This window comes from Rana temporaria, chromosome 10 (genome assembly GCF_905171775.1).
Source record: "Rana temporaria chromosome 10, aRanTem1.1, whole genome shotgun sequence".
In the NCBI taxonomy this organism is placed as follows: domain Eukaryota; kingdom Metazoa; phylum Chordata; class Amphibia; order Anura; family Ranidae; genus Rana; species Rana temporaria.
Genome location: NC_053498.1, coordinates 49788491 through 49814630, shown reverse-complemented (window position 1 = coordinate 49814630; position 26140 = coordinate 49788491). Strand labels below are relative to the sequence as shown.

At 45.6% G+C, this 26140-nt stretch overlaps 1 protein-coding gene and 1 long non-coding RNA gene across 2 annotated transcripts in view; one reads left to right on the top strand and one right to left on the bottom strand.

The window, feature by feature from the left end:
• LOC120916559 (receptor-type tyrosine-protein phosphatase H-like) overlaps positions 1 to 26140 on the top strand; it is a 1518207-nt gene that overhangs the window by 612435 nt on the left and 879632 nt on the right. The gene's annotated exons all lie outside the window — the stretch shown is intronic.
• Positions 11268 to 24590, bottom strand: LOC120916560. Its single transcript, XR_005744009.1, has 4 exons — positions 24578 to 24590; positions 21637 to 21641; positions 12621 to 12626; positions 11268 to 12310 (listed from the first exon to the last, which is right to left on the bottom strand). It is a non-coding gene; the product is annotated as an uncharacterized LOC120916560 (long non-coding RNA).

Below are 26140 nucleotides of genomic sequence, written 5' to 3'. Positions count from 1 at the left end.
TTAGAACAGTCCCTACACGAAATGGGATTTCTAAAAGGAAAAAAAGTAATTTAAAACTACTCGCGGCTATAATCAATTGTCGGGTCCCGGCAATACAAATAAAAGTAATTGAAAAAATGGCATGAATCCCCCCCCAGTCCATTACCAGTCCCTTTGGGTCTGGTATGAATATTAAGGGGAACCCCGAACCAAAATGTAAAAATATTGCATGGGGGTCCCCCCAAATTCCATACCAAGCCCTTCAGGTTTGGTATGGATATTAAGGGGAACCCTGCGACAATTTTTTTTAAATGGCGTAGGGGTCCCCCTCAAAATCCATACCAGACCCTTCAGGTCTGGTATGGATTTTAGGGGAACCCCGCACCAAAAAAAAAAAAATGGTGTGGGGGTCCCCCCCAAAATCCATACAAGACCCTTAGCCGAGCATGCAACCTGGCAGGCCGCAGGAAAAAAGGGGGGAAGAGAGAGCACCCCCCCTGAACTGTACCAGAATACATGCCCTCAACATGGGGAGGATGCTTTGATGGGGACATGGGCCCATGTTGATGGGGACAAGGGCCTTATCCCCATAACCCTTGCCTGGTGGTTGTGGGGGGGTCTGTGGGCGGGGGGCTTATCAGAATCTATTTATCAAGGGGACCCCCAGATCCCGCCCCTCCTATGTGAATTGGTAACTGGGGGCCAGATTCACGTAGAATCATGGCGGCGTAACGTATCGTATATACAATACACCGCCGCAAGTTTTCATCGCAAGTGCCTGATTCACCAAGCACTTGCGTGAAAACTTACGCCGGCGGCCTCCGGCGTAAGCCCGCGTAATTCAAAGGGGCATGTGCCATTTAAATTAGGCACGCTCCCGCGCCGGACCTACTGCGCATGCTCCGTTTTGAAATTCCCGCCGTGCTTTGCGCGAAGTGTCGACATTTTTTCGAACGGCGCCGTGCGTAGCGTACTTTCGTATTCCCGGACGTCTTACGCAAGAAAAAAAAAAATTTAATTTGACGCGGGAATGACGGCCATACTTTAACATGGGCTGTGTAAAGTTAGGGCAGGTAAAACGACGACTAACTTTGCGACGGGAAACTAGACTAGCAACGACGTAACGAACGCGAAAAACCATTGTGGATCGCCGTAAAACCTCATTTGCATACCCGACGCTGGAATACGACGCAAACTCCACCCAGCGGCGGCCGAGGTACTGCATCCTAAGATCCGACTGTGTAAGACAATTACACCTGTCGGATCTAAGGGCTATCTATGCGTAACTGATTCTATGAATCAGTCGCATAGATACTCTGAGAGATACGACGGCGTATCTCTTCTGTGAATCTGGCCCTGGGTTTCTGCGGTTTCCCCATGGCGTCAGAGGGGGCGGGGTCAGTTAGTTGGATACCCAAGTACTTTATGGAGGATTTAGCCCATGTAAAGGGAAACGCTGCCTGTAAGGCTGTCCGCAAGGGCAGGGAAAAGCACTATTGGTAAGATCTCCGACTTAGAATAATTAATTTTAAAATAAGAGAGAGAGCCCCAAACTGATTGAGCTCCTTCATGAGGTTTGGCAGCGAGATCAGTGGCTCCGTTACGTGGAACAGAACATCATCGGCGCAAGCCTATAACTTGTGCTTCATATTGTCGACCGTCAGCCCCCTAATGGATAGCCTGTACCTTGCGCAGCAGCGCTTCCAACGTGGGAGCGTCTCGTGCCATTCCTGATTGGGAATCTATGGGAGAGTAGAATATTCACCTTGACCTGGGCACTAGGGGTAGAGTAAAGGCCATAATCCATGTAAGCATAGAGGGACCAATTCCCACAGTCTCCAAGACCACTCTCAGGAAAGACCAATCAACCCGGTCAAAGGCCTTTTCTGCGTCTGTTGACAAGACAAGGTATGGGCCCTGTGCTGAGTTGGTGTGTGCCCAATGGTCAAGGTGAATAGCTCTAAGGGAATTATCCCGTGCCTCATGGCCTGCAACAAAGCCTGTTTGGATCGGATGCACGATGTGAGGGACAAGGTGTTTCAGGCGATTGGCTAGTATTTTCGCTAGGATTTTTATGTCCACGTTCAATAGCGATATCGGATGGTAATTCTGAACTAGAATGGGGTCCTTGCCATCCTTAGGGAGCACCGTGATGTGAGCTAACAAAGCCTCAGAGGGGATCGGTTTACCTGCAGCTATTGTGTTAAAGTATCTGCACATTGAGCCTATCACTAGAGGAAAGAACGTATTGTAGTATGCCCTTGTGTACCCGTCGGGGCCCTGGCTCTTCCTATTGGGCAGTAACTTCACTATCGCCTCAATTTCCGAGGGCACCACAGGGGACTCCAAAGCAGTCCTTTGCTCCTCTGACAAAGAAGGGAGCCCAGATGCCGCTAGGTAATCCTGAATGTCAGAATGTTTGGTCGTGGATGCAGGTGTCCAACAAACAGAGGTCCACATAATAGTCACGGAACAGGGAGGCTATCTTAGAGGAGTGGGAGACTGCCCCACCAGAGGTGGATTGGAGCTTGTAGACATGGGTCTGAGCCCTACATTTCCGAAGGGCTCTAGCCCGCATCCTGCTGCACTTGTTACCATGCTCATAGTATTTATGAGAAAGGAAACAAAGCTGCCAACAGACCTTGCAGTCCAATAGGCGGGAGAAAAGCTCCTGTAGCTCTAGTAAACATCCAGGTCCCCATGACTCTTATGACAGAGCTCCACCCGCTGAAGTTCTTTCAGGACTTTCTGAAAGTTAGCCTGCCGTGCCCGCTTACACCTGGCCCCCTGTGAAATTGTCTCTCCCCGTACCACTGCCTTGTGTCCCTCCTAAATTATCCCATCACTCATATCCTCTGTGGTATTCTCCTTAAAGCTGGGTGGGTAGTTTAGGAGTGGACTGAGAGGTAAAGTGTGTCTCATGCAGAAATAGCACCTGAGCCCCCAACCTTTTCCATTCCAACCATAGCTTGCTTCTCTTGTGTGTAGAGCAGAGACCCCAAACATTGTAAGATATTACCTTAACAGACACCATGAGAGACCAGGAGCACCTTCAGATCGCAGGAGCACCATGGGTCGTGGTGTGAGCGGTGTGGAGGATAGCGTGCCGTGGGATACAATTGGTTAGGAGGGAGGGCGCATGGAAGAAAAGAGAAGGGAAGAGAGGAAAAAACACATTAAGACAGGGAGCAGCACAGTAACACAAAATTGAAAATACAACCTATCAAAGCAGGTGGGTACTAACCAGCATGCCACAAATTTGACCTGCGAACCAGACTCAAGGCACCCCTCCGCCACGAGGAGAGCCCCGGCCCACTTTCGCAACTAAGGTATACACCAAATATGGGTAGGCCTACTGGGGAACAGAAGCCAGCATGGGGAAAGTGAAGACCCCACCCCCCTCCCACCGCCTCTATAGGTCAATAGTAATCATACACAGGGGGACGCTAATTGTATACGTCCAGGATCGACAGCCATGGCGGGGAGGATATGCCAGGGTCCTAAGGGGAACAACAACAGAACAGTCCCATTAGTAAACCTGAGTCAAAGCACATGGCTCCCCAGCCTGAAACATCAGGCTAGGAGCGGTCAGATCCAAAAAGAGAGAAGGTGCCAGGAGAACCCCAAGCCAGAGGGGGAAACGTCCAATCAGTCTCCAGTGGCAGATGGGCCCAGCGAGGTGCAGTGTCTGTTGCCCCTAGGAGCGACCTTTGCCTCTTACGGTTTGCCATGGCTGCGACAGGGAAAGAGCAGGCAAGTCCATGTTTGCCTGCCAACCCAGGAAGGGCACATCACCAAGCTTCAAAGCAATGAAGAAGTGTGGCAGATCATCCTTGTTGCGCAGTGTAACTTGTCGCCCCTCTCTCAGCAGGCTAAAGGGGAACCCCCCCCAACGGTAGGTGAGACCCGCATCTTGAATAGCCATAAGCAAAGGGCACAGTGCTCTATGTTGCATGAGGGTGCGCCTGGAGAGATCTTGATAGAAAAAAGTTTCAGCCCCATCAAAGTCAAAGTATGGTTTGTTCCTCATTTTTTGCATTATGCGATCTTTCAAAGTATACATATGAAGCTTACAGATAATGTGCCTGGGGGCTTCAGGGTCCTGTGAAGGCGGTTTCAGTGCTCTCTGTGCCCGGTCGATCTCTATCGGGGCAGTATCTGGCAGCCCCAGCATTTCCCTAGACACCTCAACCAGCGATAGAACTATGTCTTAAGGTGCAGTGACTTCTGACAAGCCACAGATGCGTATGTTAGCTCGCCCGCTGCGATTCTCAAAATCATCCAACTGGGATATCAGGGCCTTCATTTTGAGATCTTGTGCTGTGCACTTCTCTTGCAGCAGAGCAATGTGCGGCAGGGTGTCATCAAGGTGCTGTTCTAGGGTCTCCAGCCTACCCCCCAGGTGTGTGGTTTCTGCTTTAAGCTGAGCAATGTCCTGGGTGAAAGCCTTTTTCTATTCTGGCTGTGAAGCGCTCTAGGTTCTCCCTGGTCACGAGAGACCAAATATGGTGTTTCAGGTCTCCATTCCCCATGAAGTCTGCAGCATCAGGGCCCTGTTCCAGAGAGGATGCTGAGCCTGAGGAAGCCCAGTCACTCACTGATCACGGCGACGGGATCGGGAATGCCGCCCGTCCAGGGACTGGAGCCACGTGCGATCGCAAGCACTTCTTCTCCGCCACCATCTTAGGGCCTCCTTTTCCGGACCAGTGGGTCTCTGTGAAGTATGTGTCCAGCAGACCCAGCCGCGTCCGATCCATCCTCGGCGGCTGGGAGTGTGCCCGTAAACGTTGCGATGTGTGGGGTTAATATTGACTGGATTACCCCTTGGAAAGCTGTCCGTAGCTGCGGTGTGAGAGGAGCGGAGGGAAAACACGTCACTTCTCCATAGCATGACCACACCCCTTTGCTGATGTTCTAAATTTAAAGGAATATTTCATGTTTATTGTTTTACTTTAAGCATTATTAAAATCACTGCTCCCAAAAAACTGGCATTTTTAAAACTTTTTTTGCATTGATACATGTCCCCTGGGGTAGGACCCAGGTCCCCAAACACTTTTTATGACAATACCATGCATATAAGCCTTTAGCACTTTTGATTTTTCATGTTCGTGTCCCATAGACTTTAACGGTGTTTGAACAAATGTTTTGCCTGTTTGCAAGTTCTGGTGCAAATCGAACTGGGAACTTCTAGCCTATTTAAGGACACCTCACTTGTTAGCCTTTAATCCCTGATGAAGTCAAGTGACCCGTGACGATACGCATTGGGATTGGCTGACAGGCGCAATTGGTCACACGTTGGTGACAAGCTCCGTGCTCGTTGAGTTTTTACTTGTTTTACTACAAACAAATGTGAGTGTTAGCTTTTCTGTGTTTTTATGAAATAAAACTTTTTTACAAGATATACTACACTATCTGGGCATTCCTCCCCCCTTCTTTTTTACTCTGTCTGGGGTATATGTGGAAGCGGAGTATATCAACCACTACCATTTGCTGGATTTATACAAGGATAACCCCCAGAAGATAGGATCCACCAGATATCCATGAAAGGACCCGCAGAGCAAATCAGACTAGTGCTACATTTTCATGCTGTTACCTTAAAGGAGTTGTAAAGGAAAACATTTTTGTTGCCTAAAATTAATGTCTGCAAGGTAGACAGACAGAATAGTGTAATGATTCTGTTAAAAAACTAGTAAATACCTATTAAATTCCTTCATCTATATCACCTCCGGCATTCTAGTTTCTGTTCTCTCATTCACTTCCTGGTTTCCATCGCTCGTTCATGTAAGAACTACATTTCCCAGTATGAATTGCGGCACGCCCAGTAATTTACACCTCCTTGAAGTCTCTAACACGTAGAGAGCATCCTGCCACACAGATGTAGTTCCCAGGAGGGGGGGAGCACGTTACTGACCACCGCAGTAAAGCCTCCCTTCACGGTGGTCAGTAAAATCAGACAAGCAGGAAGTGAACAGAACAGAGAAGAAATAGAGCAACTTCTGAGCAAAAACGAACAATGAAGAAGTGAAAAGAGGAATGTCTGCAGGTAAAGGATGCTTATTATGAAAAAAATGTTTTCCTTTACAACCCCTTTAAGGTAAGAGGCTATACCTGTTAGAGTTGTCACTGCATGGAATGAAGAGATACCCACTGTTCTGTCCCTAGGGCAGATAGCTAAACCTTCTTGTCCCATAAACTTCAGATACCATATTTCTTTGATCTCAGTTTTATTAGAACAAGCCAGGTGAAACTACAAAATAACAGAAAAAACCTCAATAAGTACAATATTGCATACATTACAGCATACATTACAGAAACAACAATCTACAATATAGGATGAGATAGTAAAAACATACTTTTTACATTTACAAGGGGTGATGGCGATAGATTGAGAAATACATGTCTTGCTTCCTGCAGTATCGTCTCAAAGAATGGTGGGGTCAGGTCACCTGTGGCAAGATGACCGATGCACCCCGTTGGAGTCAGAAGTGCACCACAAGGTAGTGAACCCTTTGGCAGACTGTTGTGGATGGACCACAGAGTGGATATGGAGGACAGGTCCACTGGAGCTCAAACAGGGGTCCCATGGGAAGCTTGAGCTCAAGATTCCCCAGGGCGCGGAATCTAAGATCCAGCTGGTATTCACCAGAGCCTCTAGTGGTGAGGATGGCCTTCGCTGCAACTGGATCCAGGGTCCCCTAGGTCATGCTCCGAAGGGAGAGAGGGGAAACAGCCACGCAGGACACAAGAGATAGTGAAGGGTAAGCCAAGGTCGGGGAAAAGAGGATAAACAAGGGACAGGCCAAGGGTCAGGGTCACAGGCAAACCAGAATAGTCTGGGACAAGTCAAGATCGGTACACAGAGATAAACGTAGCACACGGCAAGCAGGAACCCAAAAACACAATGCTTAACAAACAACGTTGATCAGCAATGCAGACCTGCAGAGCACTGGTTAATATAGAGTTCCTGGAATGGCCTGGGGTGGAGCCATACAGGGAGGAGAGATGATAAAGGCAGCCAGGTGAGAGGGCCTGGCCTCTAAGATGAACACATGGAGAGCAAGGTAAGCTGCCAGACATTCCTGCATATCCATGACAGGTGGCTGCTTCACTTCCTGTGAAGATTCTACCCAGAATTCCCTGCTAACAACTTTCTTTACTACACATACAGTGAATCAAATAAACAGAATTGACTACAGCAATACCAAAAAAGAACACTATATGGAGCCTGCACTCCACATAGGATTGTTTTATGTAAATTAAGAACCTTACATGTAATTTTAACAACACAGATACAGATAATCAGCATAAAAATCTGGTGGACAGAACACCCACTCAGAGGCGGCTCTAGGCTTTGTGAGGCCTTAGGCAAAACTTGACATGGGGCCCCACTCACACCCATGATGGGAAAAAAGTTCAAGGACAAGACTAGCCGGTGGTTTTGGGGGTCTGCGGGCAGGTGGCTTATCGGAATCTGGAAACCCCCTTTAACAAGGTGGCCCCCAGATCCTGCTCTTTAATAACTAAGGGGCTGGGGGCTACCTGGTGATGTCACCTGGTGAACCCGTCCCCTTGTGACGTCATTGACTGAGGGCATGCTGGGTCATTGACGTCACAAGGGGTTGTCTCACCGATATTTACTGGTTGTTAGGGACGCTGGCCAGGGTTCTTAAAGCTGCTTGAGCACATCAGCGTTAAGGTCCCCTGTCCCTCAAAACTGGGGCAAGGCATTGGGTAAGTTAGGCAGCAACGAGGCCCCTGTGAGTGTGAGACCTTAGGCGACCGCCTAATTTGCCTAATTAAAGAGCCGCCTCTGCACCCACCACACCTGCTTTATTCACATGATATAGATTGAGACAACCATGTTTTATTTTTATTGAATCCAGAGAACACCATTATTGCACTTTACATATTATCAAGCACTTTGTGATTTCATAGACTGTGTGGATATAGTCACTTCATATTTTGTGTATTTTACTGGACGTTTGATTTCACTATTGCACTTTAAGGCCGGGTACTAACGAGCAAACATGTACGATGAAACTGGTCCGTCGGACCGTTTTCACCGTACATGTCTGCCAGAGGGCTTCTGTACGATGGCTGTACTAACCATCGTACAGAAGTCCGCGCGTAAACAATATGCGGGGCGTGTCCGCGTCGTCGACGCGGCGACGTGGGCGGGCCTGCCATTTAAAGGCTTCCACGCATGCGTCAAAGTCATTTGACGCATGCGAGGGACGGCGGGCGCTCGGACATGTACGGTAGGTCTGTACTGACGACCGTACATGTTCGAGCGGGCAGGATTCCAGCGGACGGTTTTAAAACACGTCCAGGAATATTTTTCTGCTGGGAAAAGGCCCGGCGGGCAAATGTTTGCTGGAATTCGGCCCGCTCGCGCCTACACACGACCGAACATGTATGCTGAAACTGGTCCGCGGACCAGTTTCAGCATACATGTTTGGTCGTGTGTACGGGGCCTAAGAAGTTTTAAAAAGTGGCCATTTGATTTTCAATGCCATCTTGTGTTCATTTTGAGTAACTGTTGCATTTCAGAAGCTTTATGTAGCTGATACCAGTGTTAGGTTCGGTTCTGATCCTGTTGCCTAGGCTGGACCTTGGACAGGTGGGATTCCCTCGCTAGCGAGACAATGATGACACAGACACTTATGTTGTATCGATAATTGCAAATTGCTATATTTTTCGACAGAGCATTTATACACACATACAGAGAGTTAAAAAAATCTCCTCCTCCTAACATGTAGAAAAAGGGGAACAAGTTTACAGTTTCAATCTTACAGATTTCAGAGGATTTTAAGGAACAATTGTTAAACTTTAAAGACAGAAGAACACGTTACTTGCATACAGAATGCCTGCTCCGGAACTAGCCATCTAGCACATATTCTATTTATGAAAACCGCAAAACTTAAATGTTAGATTAAAAGCAAAAAACAAAAGTACATATTGAAATGTCTCTACAGAGACCTATATTATATAAAATGGAATCCTAGATCTCAAAATGGAGTAGCTAATGTCAGACATAATATTCCATCATTTCACATTCCTTTCAATTCCCTCCTCTGATCCCAAGGATATTTACTTTCCTGGGATCACTCACTATACCAATTTTGCCTTTTCAGCATGAATGACTCCTGGGAATCCTGGCTGGATTCGGGATTCTGCTTTATTTTTAATCCTGTTGTTTTCCCAATTATACAGAATATAATTTTTACTGAAAGGAATGCACTCAAGGCCAGGAGCAAGATCATTATAATGAATATTCCTGCCTTTTTAAAGAAACCCACGATACTAGGCCACAATCCTCCCAGAGATCCAGAAAAAGGATCCCAAGCATCTCCCATGTGTTGCATTTGATTCACCAGGGACATTCTCTCATTGTGGTGGGCTTCTATTTGGTCATGGTAATCAGGAACAGTAATTTCTCCAATGGCCTTAGTAAGATTTTTCATGAATGTGCAACACATATCCGCTTGTTCATGTAATATACATAGCCCTACAACAATATCTCCCATCTTTTCCAACTGTAGGTTTGTCATTTCTTGCAACAGTCTTATTTTATAAGTTTCCTCATTCAAATCAGTAATGTCCTTGTCAGTTTTATTCATCCAAGACATTACCAGACTTGAAAATTCATCTACTCTGGTTAGGGCATTAATACTTCCTCCTGGGAGCAAAGTCAGTAATTTTTCCCAGAGACTTGTTACATCTCGTTTGGATCTTATTTTCAAACTCCCTGACGGTTTGTTCATTTCCATCATGGTTTCTCCACTTGCTACTCCCATATAAGGAACCATGTACATAAGGGAACACCATCCCCCTGTGTTTCTATCGGTGGGATATGGGATGGTGGTATGACAAGCCAGTCCACAACAGACCATAAATCCCTGGGGAAGGTGTGGTGCTTCCACCACCTCCTCCCCATGCATAGGAGTTCGTAGACCCGTCAGGCACATCCAGTCTACAAGAGGCACAAACTCAGATTGGGGGGATATCCATGGAGTACTTACATTATGTAGGGAGGAGAGAACCTGGTTAACAGTGTCATTGGGCTTCCTCATCCTAAAACAATGGCTTATGTTATACAAACTCATATTTCCCACTCTCTCATCTCCATCATTCATCTCAGCAAGTTTAATTCCCAATCCTTCAATTTCTAAGGACTTGTCCTCCTCCCATGCCGCAACATTCCTAATGGTCATATTCATCACAGATTCTCGACACCATTCTCCATTTGCTATCTGACCTTCATGTGTTACCACACCATTCAAAAAACAGAGGTTGGGGTGTTTAGAAAATTTTCTAAAGTACACTGGTCTATCAGTCCTGGTAACCCTTCTCATGGGGGTCTTACCTGCAGCGGCCACAAATTGAGGCAATGTTACTGGTAAGCCTATAACCGGGATTTTACCCTCATTAGAATGTATTTTGGAACATACCCAGCAGTTCTCTTTCTGCCCTGTTAATTGTCCATATTTATACATTAATGCCCAGTGATGGGGAACAGTGGGGACTTCCTCATATTTCTTTGGGTTCCCCACAGGTCCCATGGACTTAAACACCTTTGTTCCATACACTTTCGCTTTGTCAACATTGTTCTTTATAGGTTTGTTATATCTTTGATTGATATTAAGAGATTCATCTATTCTTTGAAAGAACAGAGGATCATCCACCACCTCCTTTGTGGACAACCCTGCGTTTACCTTTTTCAAACGTGACACCAGTGTTTTAGTTACCGTATGTTCCCTGGGAATACAGAACCTAAGCGGTTTCCCTACTGTGTCATTATAGAAAAACATGGTTGCTTTAATTTTACAGGCTAGGTCCGTCTCTGTATAACCCGTTAGGTGGCCTTTGGGAATCCTCCTCACCCAGTCAAATTTGACACAGCAAAGCTTCCAGATATTACCCTTTGAATCCCAATATTGATCTCTGGCTCGCCATCTAATGAATCTCTTCCCTACCATGACTAATTTTGGGTCTTGGCCTTTTCCCACCTCATGCATTCCATGTATCCCATGGCAACCTGGGGTGAAGTAGCAAACCCCCGTAGCAGTCACCACAAACAATATAAGCAATAGTCCACAGTATTTCCCTCCTCTTATCATTCTATTGTACACCTGATTGGCAGTTAAGTGCTGGTTTTCCCGGACCCTTGCTCTATGGAGGGAGCCATCAGGGTCTCTGGCTTTGCGTCCTCCTTGTTCTTGAGCCCTCGCTCCAAGGGGGGAGCCATCGGGGCTTCTAGCTTTGTGTCCTCCTTGTTCTCAAGCCCTCGCTCCAAGGGGGGAGCCATCGGGGCTTCTGGGGTCTTTATCTTCAAGGGACCCTTTTTCAATCTGCTCGCATGAATCCATGGTCCTAGGCCTTCAACCTTTACGGCTGTCCGGGAGACCTTTTCCACCGTATATGGGCCTTGGTAAATGGGGCCCGTCTTTCTTCTTACGGCCAACTGCTTAACCAATACCTCATCTCCAGGTATAAAAGGGTGAGTTGGATCTGTGGAAAGAGGAGAAAAGGTGACAGCAACTCCTTCTTGGGTATGTTGAATAGTACTTACCAGATGTTTCATCCAAGTTTCCTGTTGAGAAAACAAATCATTATCCTTTCCTACACTATTCTCAGCTGGAGGGTGTCCCATGAGTACCTCAAAAGGGGAATACCCTCTAGAATTAGGAGTGACCCTTATCTGGTAAAGTACACCTGGGAGATATAAGGACCAATTTTTCATAGTACCTTGAGTAGCTTTATTCAGTTTATCCTTAATATTTCTATTCATCCGTTCGACAATTCCCGCACTCTGAGGGTGATAAGGGATGTGCAATTTCCATTGTATCCCCAAAATCCTAGAGAATTCCTGTGTGAGTCTAGAGGCAAAAGCTGGTCCCTGGTCAGACCAGATATTCACTGGGAGTCCGAATCGACTCACCCAATTATTTATAATAGCTCGTACCGCTATTCCTGCAGTTTCCCCAGTAGTGGGCACTGCTTCTACCCACCCGGAAAATTTATCCACAATTACCAAAAGATATTTTACATTTCCTTTTTGTTTTGGCATATGCGTAAAGTCTATTTGTAAGTCTGTAAGAGGTCCTAATGGAGGGGGCAAATTTCCGTGTCTTCCCATTGCCTTTCCCTGTACATTATTTTGTGCGCATGTAACGCATGAGCTTACAAAGTCTTGTATTATTTTTATGAGTCCTTCTGTTTGAAAATGGTCTCTGTACTGTTTTAAGATGGGCTTACGGCCTATGTGACCTGGACCGTGAATGTATGAGATGATCAATGGTGCCACAGACTTAGGAATACCCATGATTCCCTGGAAGTTGTGGAGAAACTTGGGGTTCTGTTTGGACTTTTACTTGTGTAATGGCAATATGTTTCATTTCTCCCTCCAAACTTGGGGCAGTAATCTCTTCCTTATCACCACTCTCTCTGTCAGGTTGCTGTTCTCGTATAGTTTCAGCCTGTTGAGCTGAAGCCTTGGCAGCCTTAGAGGCTTCTAACCTAGTCCGAGGGGCAGTAAGCACCCGCTGCTCTTCTATTAAACGCAACTGCTCCTGTTGTTCCCTAGCAATTTTCTCCAACTCAAGTTTTCTTTGGTCGAGGTCACTTTTTCGTGCTAAAACCTCCTTCTTTTCCCTGTTAAGTTGCTCCCCATAGTCCCTCACCTCTTGGGCCTGTGCATCTAGACTTTGTTTATGTTCATTCATCTGTTCATGTCTTAAGTTTATTTCCCTCTGCTGTTCCCGAAGGCGTCTCGCGTCTTCTTCTATTTCATCTCTCTTATTTCTCATGTCTGCTATTCTCGTTTGAGTATTAACTGAGTCTAAGTCCCTTTGCAACTCCTCAAACTCCCTTTTTATATCCGCTCTTCTCTGAGCTTCTCTTATTCTCCTGCCCTCTTCAGATGCCCTTTTATCTGCCTCCTCCTTGGCTCTATCTTCCCATTGTTGTTTTTGTTGGTCAGTTGCTGAGCCATAAGCCATGATTGCAACTTGAGGATTTGAAAGAACGGGGTATAATTTTCTGCGAGGAGCTTCCTCTTTAACAAAAACATAAGACGGTGGGGTTGGCGCGGTTGGCACTGGGGGTGGGCGCCTGGTATAAGGTGGAGGAACTTCCCTAGTAAGGGCAGTACCTTGGTCCAACTCCGCATATTTCTTTTCATATTTTTCCACTAAAGGCCTCCACTTCTTACAACATTTTTTCATATACTCCGTATCCCAGTCCCCTGGTGGATATATGTTCTTTCCTATTCCACACATTTTCTCTACCTCATACCATTGCTGTCGGTTAGTGGGGCCCACAGGACTATATCCTGACATATGCAACTGGTGGCTTCGTTTCACTATCAAGTCCCAAAAAGGATCACAATATACAATTGGTATTTCACTCTTAACAAACTCTATAGGGGAGGGTTGCTTCAGCTTACCTTCTGAACACTCCTTCCCAAATTTATTACCCATGTCGATACTCTGTATTTCAAGTCCTCCTTAAAATATTTGGGACACTGGTAAAGAAAAGGGACAGACAACTAAAGTTTGTCCTGTCCTTTGCACAATCTCCTTCACTTCGTCCGGGGACAGGCCTTCTCTAAGACCTTCCTGTGGGGTGAACGGTATCTGATTGTGTATATTCACTCGATGCACTCTAGTGCAGGGAGACTGTTTTTTTGGATTAAACGGGTAAAATCTCCTGTTGCCTAATTGAGTTGGACTTCTATGTTCTCTTGGCCATACAGAGATTAGGGATAACTTTGACCCGTCTGCCAAGAAAGTTAAACCTGTTTTGCACTCTATACAGGAGGTCTTTGGCACAGAGTATGACATGTAATCACTGTTTTCTCTTTAACAACAACAATCAATCTTATATTACACAATACAGTATGTTCTATATTATTCAAAAGGTTGCAACAGATTAAATCACATCAATTTCAGACAATACAAAACAAGAAATGAGCTCTTTTGTACTTGGGGCTCCACTCTGTCCGTCCTTCTTCAGGGAGCAATCTGCTGCTACCCTGAAATATTCTTAGTTTATAGTCAGACAAACCCGTTGACTCTGTTAGTTTATAGTCAGACACTCCGCCGGACTCTCCCTATCCTTTATAACCGCAACCTCTGCAATACGCACAACAGAATCTTAAAACTAAAAAACTTAAAATTATCCGAGGTTCTACTGAGCCAGGCAAAGAACACAAAAACACCCAAATGTAAAATTCGAGAATAAGTGTGGCCTTACCTGGTCAATCAGCACCTCGCTTCCTGGTACCAGTTCTGTTAGGTTCGGTTCTGATCCTGTTGCCTAGGCTGGACCTTGGACAGGTGGGATTCCCTCGCTAGCGAGACAATGATGACACAGACACTTATGTTGTATCGATAATTGCAAATTGCTATATTTTTCGACAGAGCATTTATACACACATACAGAGAGTTAAAAAAATCTCCTCCTCCTAACATGTAGAAAAAGGGGAACAAGTTCACAGTTTCAATCTTACAGATTTCAGAGGATTTTAAGGAACAATTGTTAAACTTTAAAGACAGAAGAACACGTTACTTGCATACAGAATGCCTGCTCCGGAACTAGCCATCTAGCACATATTCTATTTATGAAAACCGCAAAACTTAAATGTTAGATTAAAAGCAAAAAACAAAAGTACATATTGAAATGTCTCTACAGAGACCTATATTATATAAAATGGAATCCTAGATCTCAAAATGGAGTAGCTAATGTCAGACATAATATTCCATCATTTCACATTCCTTTCAGTTTGCCAGCTGGTGTTCAAATTGTACTTGTATTTCACATAGTTTTTGTAGTTTATCACTTTGTTTTCAACAGCACAGCACCATTTACAGCATATCACATTAATTGTATTTGTATTTCACATAGTTTTTTTAGTTTTTACTTCGTTTTCAACAGTGCAGCACCATTTAGAGCATATCACATTATTTTTAGTTTTGAAATCACCTATCAGTGTTTGCAGCAGTTGCGCTATTTACCTATTTTCATTTCCTCTATAGTGGTAGCCCGGGAGTACCCTCTTTCTATTAAAGCGGGGTTCCAACCATAATTAGCATTTTTTAAATGTATATCCTTTCATCATGCGTTTTTATAATATAAATCCAGTCACTTACTATTTTGCAATCCGCCGCCGCTTCGCATAGTTATTAAAAAAAGATAGTTTATAAAACTATGTCCACACCATTGTCATTTTGCTTGTGGGCATTGTGAAGTGATAATTGGGTAGCGCGCTGCATCCTGGGAAATGATGACACACATTTCCCAGGAGCATTAGAGGGAGATGATGTCAGGATCCTAGGCGATTCCAAAGGCAGATTTCGTGGGACTGCATAGCAACAGGCATTTCCAGATGAATAAAAGCATTTTTTTATTTTTTAGGTCTAATGAGCACAATAATGAAAAAACAATTTTGGGATGGAAACTCCACTTTAATTCATTATTGTCACTCAAGTTCGTGGGCTTGGGGTGCAGTGCCCTGCGCCCTGGGCCCAACAATTTTTGAAACTAATTCAAAGCTGCCCTGAATGTAGATTAAGGGCCGGATTAGGGGGCGGCGTCCCTGCGCCCCGTATGGATGGGCCGCCACTGATGTTTTGGTTTATTGTGATTAGAGAGTGTTTTTGTACTCTTTTACTCTCAGTACACAGCAATTCGGCTCTGATTAATCAAATCCATATTAATGTGTTCACAGAGAAGCTCTGAGAAGCTGCAGTTGTCGGATGATGTTTATCAATAAGCTGCTCATACGATATGCAAAGCTTCAAAGTAACATATTGTTACTTTTACATCTATTTGGTTTGTTTATCTAAAGATCAAAGGTATAAACTTTGATCTGCTGATGAAGTCATTTAAAACAAACTAACAAGTAAAAAAAGTATATTTTTTTCAAAAAAGTGTTTCTCTGTTTAATCCCTTATTAACCTATTAACATATTAACCCTTAGTTCACGCAAATCAGCTCTAATTAACTCCTTATTCTCCTTATACATTTAATTGTTATTGTTATTGTCCTGCTGTTTTTTTTTTTTGTTAGTTTCTATTTTATTAACCGTGCATATCAAGTTTTTTTTTGTTTGTTTTGATCATTACACATTAACATATATTTACAAGTTTCACATAAAAAAAACACTTTATTTCATTTGTAAATAACTTTGTAATGCTTTGTACCAGAATCATGATTTGAGTCATTTGAAAAAATTACAAATGACAGAATAAAATTCATGCTTTAAAATAACGCTGGTCAAAAAAAAGAAAAAGTGCATTTTGTTTAGTTTTGTTACGATTAATTGTCTAAGGATTGTGGGAAAAATATTTACTAGCAAAATTCCTTGTTTGTCTTTAAAAAAAAAACAATATGGCCCGGATTCACGTAGCACTTACGCAGACGTATCTGGAGATACGCCACGTAAGTGTAAATGTGCGTCGTCGTATCTGTGCGCCGTGCCCACAGAACTAGATACGCCTGAAAATAGGCTTCCTACGACCGATGTAAGTTTCCTACGCCGTCGTATCGTGGGCGCATATTTACTCTGGCCGCAAGGGGCGCTTCCATTGATTTACGATTCGAATATACAAATCAGCGAGATACTTGCGCCCGGCGCATTAATATATGCGGTTTACGTAGGTCGTACGCCCGACGTGAAGTTATTCCCCATCTATGAAGCGCAACTCATGCAAAGGTATGGACCAGGGAACAGCCGTCATATTTTACGTCGTTTACGTAGTAGTACGTGAATAGGGCTGGGCGTAGGTTACGTTCACGTCGTAGGCAGTGATTCGACGTATCTTAGGGAGTATTTTTTCACGTGATTCTGAGCATGCGCACTGGGATGCGTCCACGGGACGGCGCATGCGCCGTTCATTCGGCCCATCATTTGCATGGGGTCACGCTTCATTTAAATGGAGCACGCCCACTTCCACCTACTTTGAATTAGGCCAGCTTACGCCTACGAATTTACGTTACGCCGGCGCAACGTTGGAAGCATTTGCTTTGTGAATTCCATGCTTGCCTCTCAGCGCTGCGTCGGCGTAGCGTAAAAGAGATACGCTACGGCGGCATATATATGCGCTGATGTATGTGAATCCGGGGCCTATATGTCTTACCTTGGGTAATGATTGTCCTACTTAACATTCTGCTAAAACTTTGTGTATTAGTACTGCTAAAACCTTGAATTTGGATGTTCGTGCAAATCAAAAAAGTCTGCACTGTTTCATAGGGGGGTGAATGGATGTGAGAAGTGGTTAAAGGGGTTTTCCACCCATTTTAAGTTTATTAAAAGTCAGCAGCTACAAAAAGTGTAGCTGCTGGCTTTTAATAAACCAACACTTACCTGCTCCACGTCTTCATGCTCAGTGTGGGCACCCGGCCGTGACAGCTTTCGGCTTCACGGCCGGGCACCCACTGCGCATTCGTGAGCGGCACTGCGCATGCGCGCCCGGCGAGGCGCCGTCTGATTGGACAGGCGATCGCCGAGGACCTGTCACGTGTCCTGGGCGATCGCCTACAGCAGCCCCTTCCTGTAGGTGATTAAGCTTAATCGCCTAGGCGATTAGGCTTAATCGTCTGCCCGGAAGGAGGAAGTGGGACAGGAAGTCCCACTCCTCCTGAAGCCCCCACTCCCCCCCCAAAAAAATTACATGCCAAATGTGGCATGTAAGGGGGTGAGGAGTGGGATAAGCGGAAGTTCCAAATTTGGGTGGAACTCCGCTTTAAAATCAATGATATATCCTTCTATTCTCCTGAAGAGACGTCAGTCGGACCCCATGAGTTTGAAATTGGAAGGAAACTGGACTATGAATTGGAAATTTTTTCCATTAGTGAATGTCATAGCAATGCGATATTGATATATGTGCCAGCTTTAAATATTTTGATATTTTATAAAATAATTATAAATATACATTTTATTATACAGTGTGTGCACTTGTATTAGTACTTATCAAGTCCTGTGTAAATTTTTTATTGATAAATGATTATGTATAGGAAGGAAGGTACTCCCCATGAGGAATACATAAACTCACAGGTTTATACTGATTAGCTATTAAAGGCTACGTTCACCAAAATAAAATAATAAATGCCCCCCGTACATGCAGGAATTTACTGAAGTCCAAGAAAATCTTTGAACTACAAGATCGCTCATCAGCGCCCTCGCAGTTCATTGAAAACTGGCAGGCGGGAGTCCATTTCTTCATGTAACTCTGAATGAATGATGCCACCGTGTGAGTTGAGCTGTGCAGAGCCGCACTGTATTTGAATTGTGATAGTGGGTGTGAGGAGAAGATTCCCTGCCCACTGTAACAATGGGGGATTGGGTCAGGGTGCCGTCAGGTGCTTTAGAAACATGTTACATGTTGCACCCTTAATATAGGTGTAACATGTGACATATTACTAAAAGTGAACTTATCCTTTAAGCACACACACACTATGGTCTGATAGTGAGGTCTCCTTTAAGCTGAGTACACACGGGCCAAATTTCGAGTGACGTTGGCCAGTTCAATAAAAAATGGGCGACCCCTATGTATGGCAGCTGGCTGGCTTCTGTTGGATGAGCATACTAGAAAACCAGCAACTGACTAGCTTCTGATCAGCGCTCTCAGCCCATGCCATTTCAAGCATGAAATTGAAATAGAAAAAATAAATACTGTGACGAGACCTCTCAAGATCCATGACAAATACATATACAAAATATTAAACCCCTTATAAGTTACCGTATTTATCGGAGTATTGCGCGCTCCGGGGTATAGCGCGCACCCCTAAAAGGAACCCGCATTCCTGTAAAAAAATTTTTTAGTACTTACAGTTTTGGCGTCCATCGGTGGCCTCGTCGGGTCCGTCTGCGGCTTCGGGTGTCCTCTTCGTCGGGTCCGGCATCCTTCTCTGGTGTCCTCCCCGCTCGATCCCCGTTTTCCCGTGCCGAGTTTGAACACTGCGCCGGCATTTACCGAGCGCAGTACACTTGTGTATAGTCGGGCAGGCTCGGCTCCTCTCGCGCTCACCCCTGAAAAAAGCCTTATGGGTTTCCCACAAGGTGGAAATTTCCGCAACCGACACATCATTTAATTGAAAAAATGCAGATAACTTTTGTTGCAAGTGGGTTTGGGTCACTGGATTTCTCATCAGGGACTCGTTAAGATGCCAATGGCATGTCTTGGGGCTTGAAGTCGTCAAAACAATGTCAAGTTCAATGGGTGCATGGTCTGACCAAGTGATAGGATTTACCTCCGAGGTGACTACATAGGGAAGTAGAGGAGTCCTTACAAAAAAATGGTCTAATCTAGAATATAGCTTATTGGGGGGGTAGAATGTATAACTCCTCTGAGTAGGATGTTTTACCCTCCAGGAGTCAACGAGGTTGTGCAATTGTCAAGGAAGCATGAATCAGACGTACAAAACAGATAAATGAATAAAAAGATTTTATTGGAAACCAAACAGCAAGGTCAAAGTCCACACTGACGGTCGAAACAGCCAGAAGAGTCGTCCAACAGAGCCAGGGTCGATAGCCAGGGATGAAAGTCAGCCAAGCCAGAGTCTGTAGCCAGAGACGGGGTGAAACGAAGCCGGGGATCAGGAACCAGAAGGAACGTCCGTAGCCGGGTCGGTGACCAGGAGCAGGCAGCACGATCACAGAAGGGGTGTCAGACAAAAGGCCCAAGCGAGGAAATGCTGTAGCTGCCGTCATATATATATATGCTGAGCAGCCAGCTCCTCCCAGTGGAAAGGAGGAGCCGCAGGGTGTGACAGGTTACAAGAACCCCATGAAGCAAGATGGCTGCTAGCACAGGTCAGTGATGAGAAGCCTGCAAAGAGGTAAGACCATGACAGCAATCTAGTTAATTTACGAAAAGAGGCAGATAGTTTCTGGATAGCGACCCGTGGAGTGTCTTGGTCTGGGACATGCACACATTGAAATCACCTCCTATGATCATAAAAGGCTGAGAGAAGGAATGTAGCTTTTCAAACGCTTTCGTGAGGAAACTTCTGTCCTACATTTGGAGCATTTATGTTAGCCAAAGTGAATTGAGTGTTCAGGTGACTCAGGAGTACGAACCTACCATGGGGTCCTGGTAGGAAGAGAGAACCCGGATCGGGCAGGATCGTTTGATGAGTATAGCCACACCTGCCTTTCCAGATGGGTCAGAAGTCATATAGGCCATGGGAAAATGTTTGGAAGCAAACTTAAAATGATCCACTGGGTCTAAAGTGAGTCTCCTGAATCATAATCACTTTTGCATTGGAGGACCTAATCTCCTTCAGAGCTTGCCATTGTTTCCCGATGGAATTTATGCCCATGAGTATATCTTAAGAGCCATGACAAAGTAAGTATGAATATTGCTAGTTTACTATAAACCTTAAACAAGTATATTATCATTCATGGTGCAAAATACATAGAGGCATATAAACATAGAAGTTGAAATGGTGTCATAACATTAGCATAAATAACCATATGAGGGTCAAAAAAAGACCCAGAAAATGAGGAATCAATAAACAAACAAACAAAAAAAAAAATGGAAAAAAAAACCCCCCACAAAAACATTATTTGAAAAACCTGAAGGTAAAAAAAAATTTCAGGATACTCAGGCAGGAGCCTGGGGTTATGGTGAGGGGCATAGCAGCCTGCAAGAACCAACGGAGGGTCCCCGTCTCTTCTGAGATGGCAGTCAAAACGGATCAGTGGTAGGGATGAGCTTCGTGTTCGAGTCGAACTCATGCTCGACTCGAACATCGTATGGTCGCTCGTTCGTCGAATTACGGCCCATAACTCACTGTGGCATCGCAGTGCATTGCTGGCTGATGATTGCCCAAGCATGCACTATGACCCGCATGCTTTGGCCAATCACAGCATGCAAAAAAACGGAGAGCCATAATTGGCCAAAGCCCCACACTATATAAGGCTGCCTGGAAGTCGGCCTTGTGTAGTGTGTTGCGGTGGTTAAAACAGAGAGAGAGAGAGTGTCATTCTTTTTGGAGTTAGATAGAGCAGGCAGGCAGGCTAGTTAGTTAGAGTTACAGTGTGTAGAGGATATATATGCATCCCAGGTTTTGTATATATATTAATACACTGTATTGAGTTTAGCTAGATTCGCTCTTCCTAATATACTGACAGGCAGGCAGGTGATTGTGCTAGCTGCAGTATTTTCACTTGGTGTACTGTGTCCTTTGCACAGTGTGCGCCTAAAGCTATGTGAATACAATTGCTGTTGTTGTCATATTAATACCACAGGCAGTGGCTGATCAGCAAGTATTTTCACTTGGTGTACTGTGTCCTCTGCACAGTGTACACCTAAAGCCATGTGAATGCAATTGCTGTTGTTGTCATATTAATACCACAGGCAGTGGCTGATCAGCAAGTATTTTCAATTGGTGTACTGTGTCCTCTGCACAGTGTGCACCTAAAGCCATGTGAATACAATTGCTGTTGTTGTCATATTAATACCACAGGCAGTGACTGATCAGCAAGTATTTTCACTTGTTGTACTAGGTCCTCTGCACAGTGTGGACCTAAAGCTACATCAATACATTTGCTGGTGTTCTCATATTAATACCACAGGCAGGGATCTGCAAGTATTTTCACTTGGTGTACTGTGTCTTTTGCACAGTGTGCACCTAAAGCTAAGTCAAAACATTTGCTGGTGTTCTCATATTAATACCACAGGCAGGGATCAGCAAGTATTTTCACTTGGTGTACTGTGTCCTCTGCACAGCGTGTACCTAAAGAGACGTGAATACAATTGCTGTTCTCATATTAATACCACAGGCAGTGACTGATTAGCAAGTATTGTCAGTATTTGTGCAGCTACATCTCCCTGCAGGCCATTAGTATGTCTGGAAGGACAACAAGGAGAGGCAGAGAGTCACGAGCCGATAAAAGAGGGCAAGCAGGCTCTGCGTCTAGAGGCAACAGTGCTGCTGGTCGTGGACATGGTGCATCCTCATCAGCACGTGGCCGCGTTGAGCCGCAACATGTCGAACACTTGGTAGAGTGGATGACCAAGCCGTCCTCATCCTCCTCATCCTCTCTCACCCAGGCTCAGGGTACTTTGTCTGGCAAAGCAGCTACCAACGCGGCCTCTTCCCTCTGCTCAATGGCATCAGTCACTCCTTCTCTAGCCCCACCATGTCCTCCTGAGGAGTCCCCCGAACTATTTGACCACAGTGTTGGGTACATGCTGCAGGAGGATGCGCAGTGTTTTGAAGGTTTCGATGATTGTACACAGCTAGAGGAAGGCAGTAACGTGAGCCCAGAGAGAGGGGGTGCCCAAGAAGGACAGCAATCTGGCAGTCATGTTCCCCCCAGCTGCAGCATACTGCCAGGTTTTCTACAGTGATGAGAAGGAAGGGGATGATGAGGTCACTGACTCCATGTGGGTGCCTGATAGGAGAGAGGAGGAGGATGAGGAGGAGGAGGCACATTTCCAACGAGGCAGGATGCCCTCCAGGGGCCAGCTTAAGGGCAGCACACCGACTGTATCACAACGCAGAGCTCCGCATGTGCAGGGCGCTGCTGTCTCTGCACGTTATTCCAAAAGTTCTTTGGTGTGGGCCTTTTTTGAGACGAGTGCATCAGATCGCACCGCTGCTATTTGCAACATAGTAGGAGGGTTTATTGTTTGAAGAAAAAATGGACTTTCTAGGCACCAATGGTTGACACAGAATACATTTTTATTGATACAATCCCAACTGAATGGGTGATTGAATCAACATTACAGTACATATTAATAAAAAATTACATTAAAAGGAACATACATTATCACAGAATAACCTTGTAATAATAAGGACAACTCAAATAGAAATTATTAAAACCAATAGAGGTCCACTAAAGACATCAACAGTGGTTGATGGCCAACGTTAATATTGGTAGACGTATTTGTGCATGAGCTCTACATGTTTTGCAGTTGAATGCTTCTTCAGGAGCTATAGATTTTCATCCACGTAATGGATAAAGTTGAATTAAAAAAAAAAAAAAAAAAAAGATTTCCGGTAGGAGGGACTGGATAAGAAGGTAAAACAATCCAGATTTAAGCAACGGTCCAGGTGGGAATAAGGCTGGTAAATCAATCCAAATATACAAGCAGCAGCAAATAGTAGGCTGGTCAAATTCGTAGGTACATACAATGTTGCAGACCATAAGCTGCATATGTAAAGGTGAGGGAGGTTAATCCCATAGGAGTAGGGAAGTGAATTCCATACAGGTGAGAGACCAGAAGATGTTTTGAAGGCTGCAGTGTGATGGAGGGGTATCATCCAGCACCGTTATACTGTCAACCACGCCGTTAGCGTTGGGGAGGTAGCCTCTATTTGCAACATATGTCGCAAGCGTATCTCGCGTGGCCAAAACATCACTCGCTTGGGCACCACATGCTTGACATATGTCGACCTGCCATGCAGTTCGTTGGCAAGCGTACCTCAAAGACCCACACCAAAGAACAAAGCGGACATCTCCTTGCTCCTCATCTGCTGGGATCTCCTACCCCCCTATACCTTCAGTCCTCTCTGAAGCCCGCACTGATAGGACTGAAGGTGTAGAATTAGTTGTGTCACAGCCAAGTACATACAGGCAATCTACTATTGGTACACCGATGTCAGATTGTACCAGGCAAATTTCCCTGCCCCAGCTGCTGCAGCGCCAAAATAAGTTTTCTCCTAGCCATCCACATGCCCAGCGGTTGAATGCTAGCTTAGCTAAATTGTTAGCACTTCAACTGCTGCCTTTACAGTTGGTAGATTCTGACCCCTTCCGTGAGTTTGTGGAATGTGCGGTACCTCAGTGGCAGGTTCCCAAACGCCACTTTTTCTCACGGAAGGCGATTCCGGCTCTCTACTGGCATGTGGAAGGCAATGTCCATGCCTCACTGGACAGGGCGGTCAGTGGTAAGGTACATATTACCGCTGACTCATGGTCAAGCAGGCATGGACAGGGACGTTACCTATCTTTCAGGGCGCATTGGGTGACTCTGCTGGCAGCTAGGAAGGATGCAGGACAAGGTGCACCGTGCTGCCCGACATTGCAGGGTATGAAGTGTACACTTCAAATAAAGCTTGTGCAAAAAAAAAAGCCAGCCACGCAGTGTGCTGAATTGTGCACCACACTGCCCCCTAGCATAGCTGGTCTGCAATTTCATGAAGTGTAAATTTGCCCTAAAGCTCAATGAAGAAAAGAAAAATAATTCTGCCTTATTCTACAAAGAACTGTACAGTAAAACCTTGGTTTGAGTGTAACTTGGTTTGAGAGCGTTTTGCAAGACAAGCAAAATGTTTTCATAAAGTTTTTGCCTTGATATACAAACGATGTCTTGATATAAGAGTAGTGTCATGTCACAACTGAGTAAAAAGGGGAGGGGGAGCCTCTAAGTGTAGCATTATGATTACATTTAATGAAGGTACAACTAATTGCTACACTTGGAGGTGCCTCTCTTCTCTTTTTATACCCTGTAAAAAAAAATGCTTTGATATACAAGTGCTTTGGATTACAAGCATGTTTCTGGAGCGAATTATGCTCGCAGGCCAAGGTTTTACTGTATATTATAAATAATGCTGCCTGCCAGACCCTACTCTTCCAGCGCACTCCAAAGACATGCTGGTAGGTAAATTGGATCTCGTCCAAATTGGCCCAGTATATATGTATATATGTGTGTATGACTGTGTGTCCCTAGCGTGTCATGATCCTACGGGGTAAAAATGACCGCACCAGCCAAGCAGATTCTGGCTGGAAAAAGCGCCCAGAGGCGATTCAGTTCGCATGCGTTGCGCTATACAAGTCATTCATTCATTCATTCAAGGTACAGTAGTGTTGGAGGTTGTTCCGCCACCACACCTCCAAAATGCTACTACTGGTAATTGTGACACACCTCTCTCCTCCACCCCCTCCTCTTCTTCCTCTGTGGCCTCTTCCTGTGCTAATGTGTCCTCTGAACCAGCGGTGCTCCTTAGGCGTTCAAGGGGCTACGCAGGTATGCAGGCAAAGAGATGCCATGCGGTGAGCTGGTGTGCTTAGGGGACAGGAGCCACATTGGGGCAGAGGTTCTGTCAGCTCTGCAGGGGCAGGCTCAGAGGTGGTTAATGCCACGCCAGCTTAAGCCAGGAATGGTGGTTTGCGACAATGGCACCAACCTCCTCTCCGCCCTGCGACAGGGACAACTGACCCAGGTTCCCTGTTTTGCTCATGTCCTTAACTTGGTGGTGCAGCGGTTCTTGGGCAGGTACCTGGGCTTACAGGATGTCCTGATGCAGGCCAGGAAACTCTGTGTGCATTTCCGACAGCCGTATAATGCCAGTGCTCGGCTGGCAGACCTCTAAAAAGGAATACAACCTGCCCAAGGACCCCCTAATCTGTGACATGCCCACCAGGTGGAACTCTACGTTGGCCATACTGCAGCGGCTGCACACGCAGCAGGGGGCCCATCAATGAGTATCTGTGCCAATATGGCACCAGAACAGGGTCAGGGGAACTTGTTTTTTTTCCTCCACGCCAGTGGGCCATGATCAGGGATGCATGCACTGTCCTGTCACCATTTTAGGAGGCCACAAGGATGGTGAGCAGTGACAGTGCATGCATCGGTGACACTGTCCCTGTTATCCACCTGTTGGAGCACACACACTACGTGGAATAATGGACAGGGCCCTTGAGGCAGAACAGAGGGAGGAAGAGGAGAACTTCCTTACCTCTCAAGGCCCCCTTTATCCGGTGTTCCTGCTTGCCCACCTATCACACAGGAAGAGGATGAGGGGGAGGAGGATGATTGTGTCAGCATGGAGGTGGAGCCTAGCACTCAGCATCAGCAGCAGTCTTCAAGGGATCAATTACAGTCCCAAGAAACCCATGGACTTGTACGTGGCTGGGACGAGGTGGCTGCGGATCATGTCATCCTCGGTGACCCAGAGGACTGCGCACCGAATGCCTCAAACGTACGCTGCATGGCCTCCCTGATCCTGCAAAGCCTGCAGAAGGATCCTTGTATTCGTGCTATCAAGGAGAGGTATCATTACTAGCTGGCAATCCTCCTTGATCCACGTCACAAGGGTAAGGTTGCGGACCTTATCTTGCCGGCGCAGAGGGAGCAGAAAATGAAACATCTTCGGGAGGCCTTGCAGAAAGGTCTGTGCAACGCGTTCCCAAAGACTGGGAGGT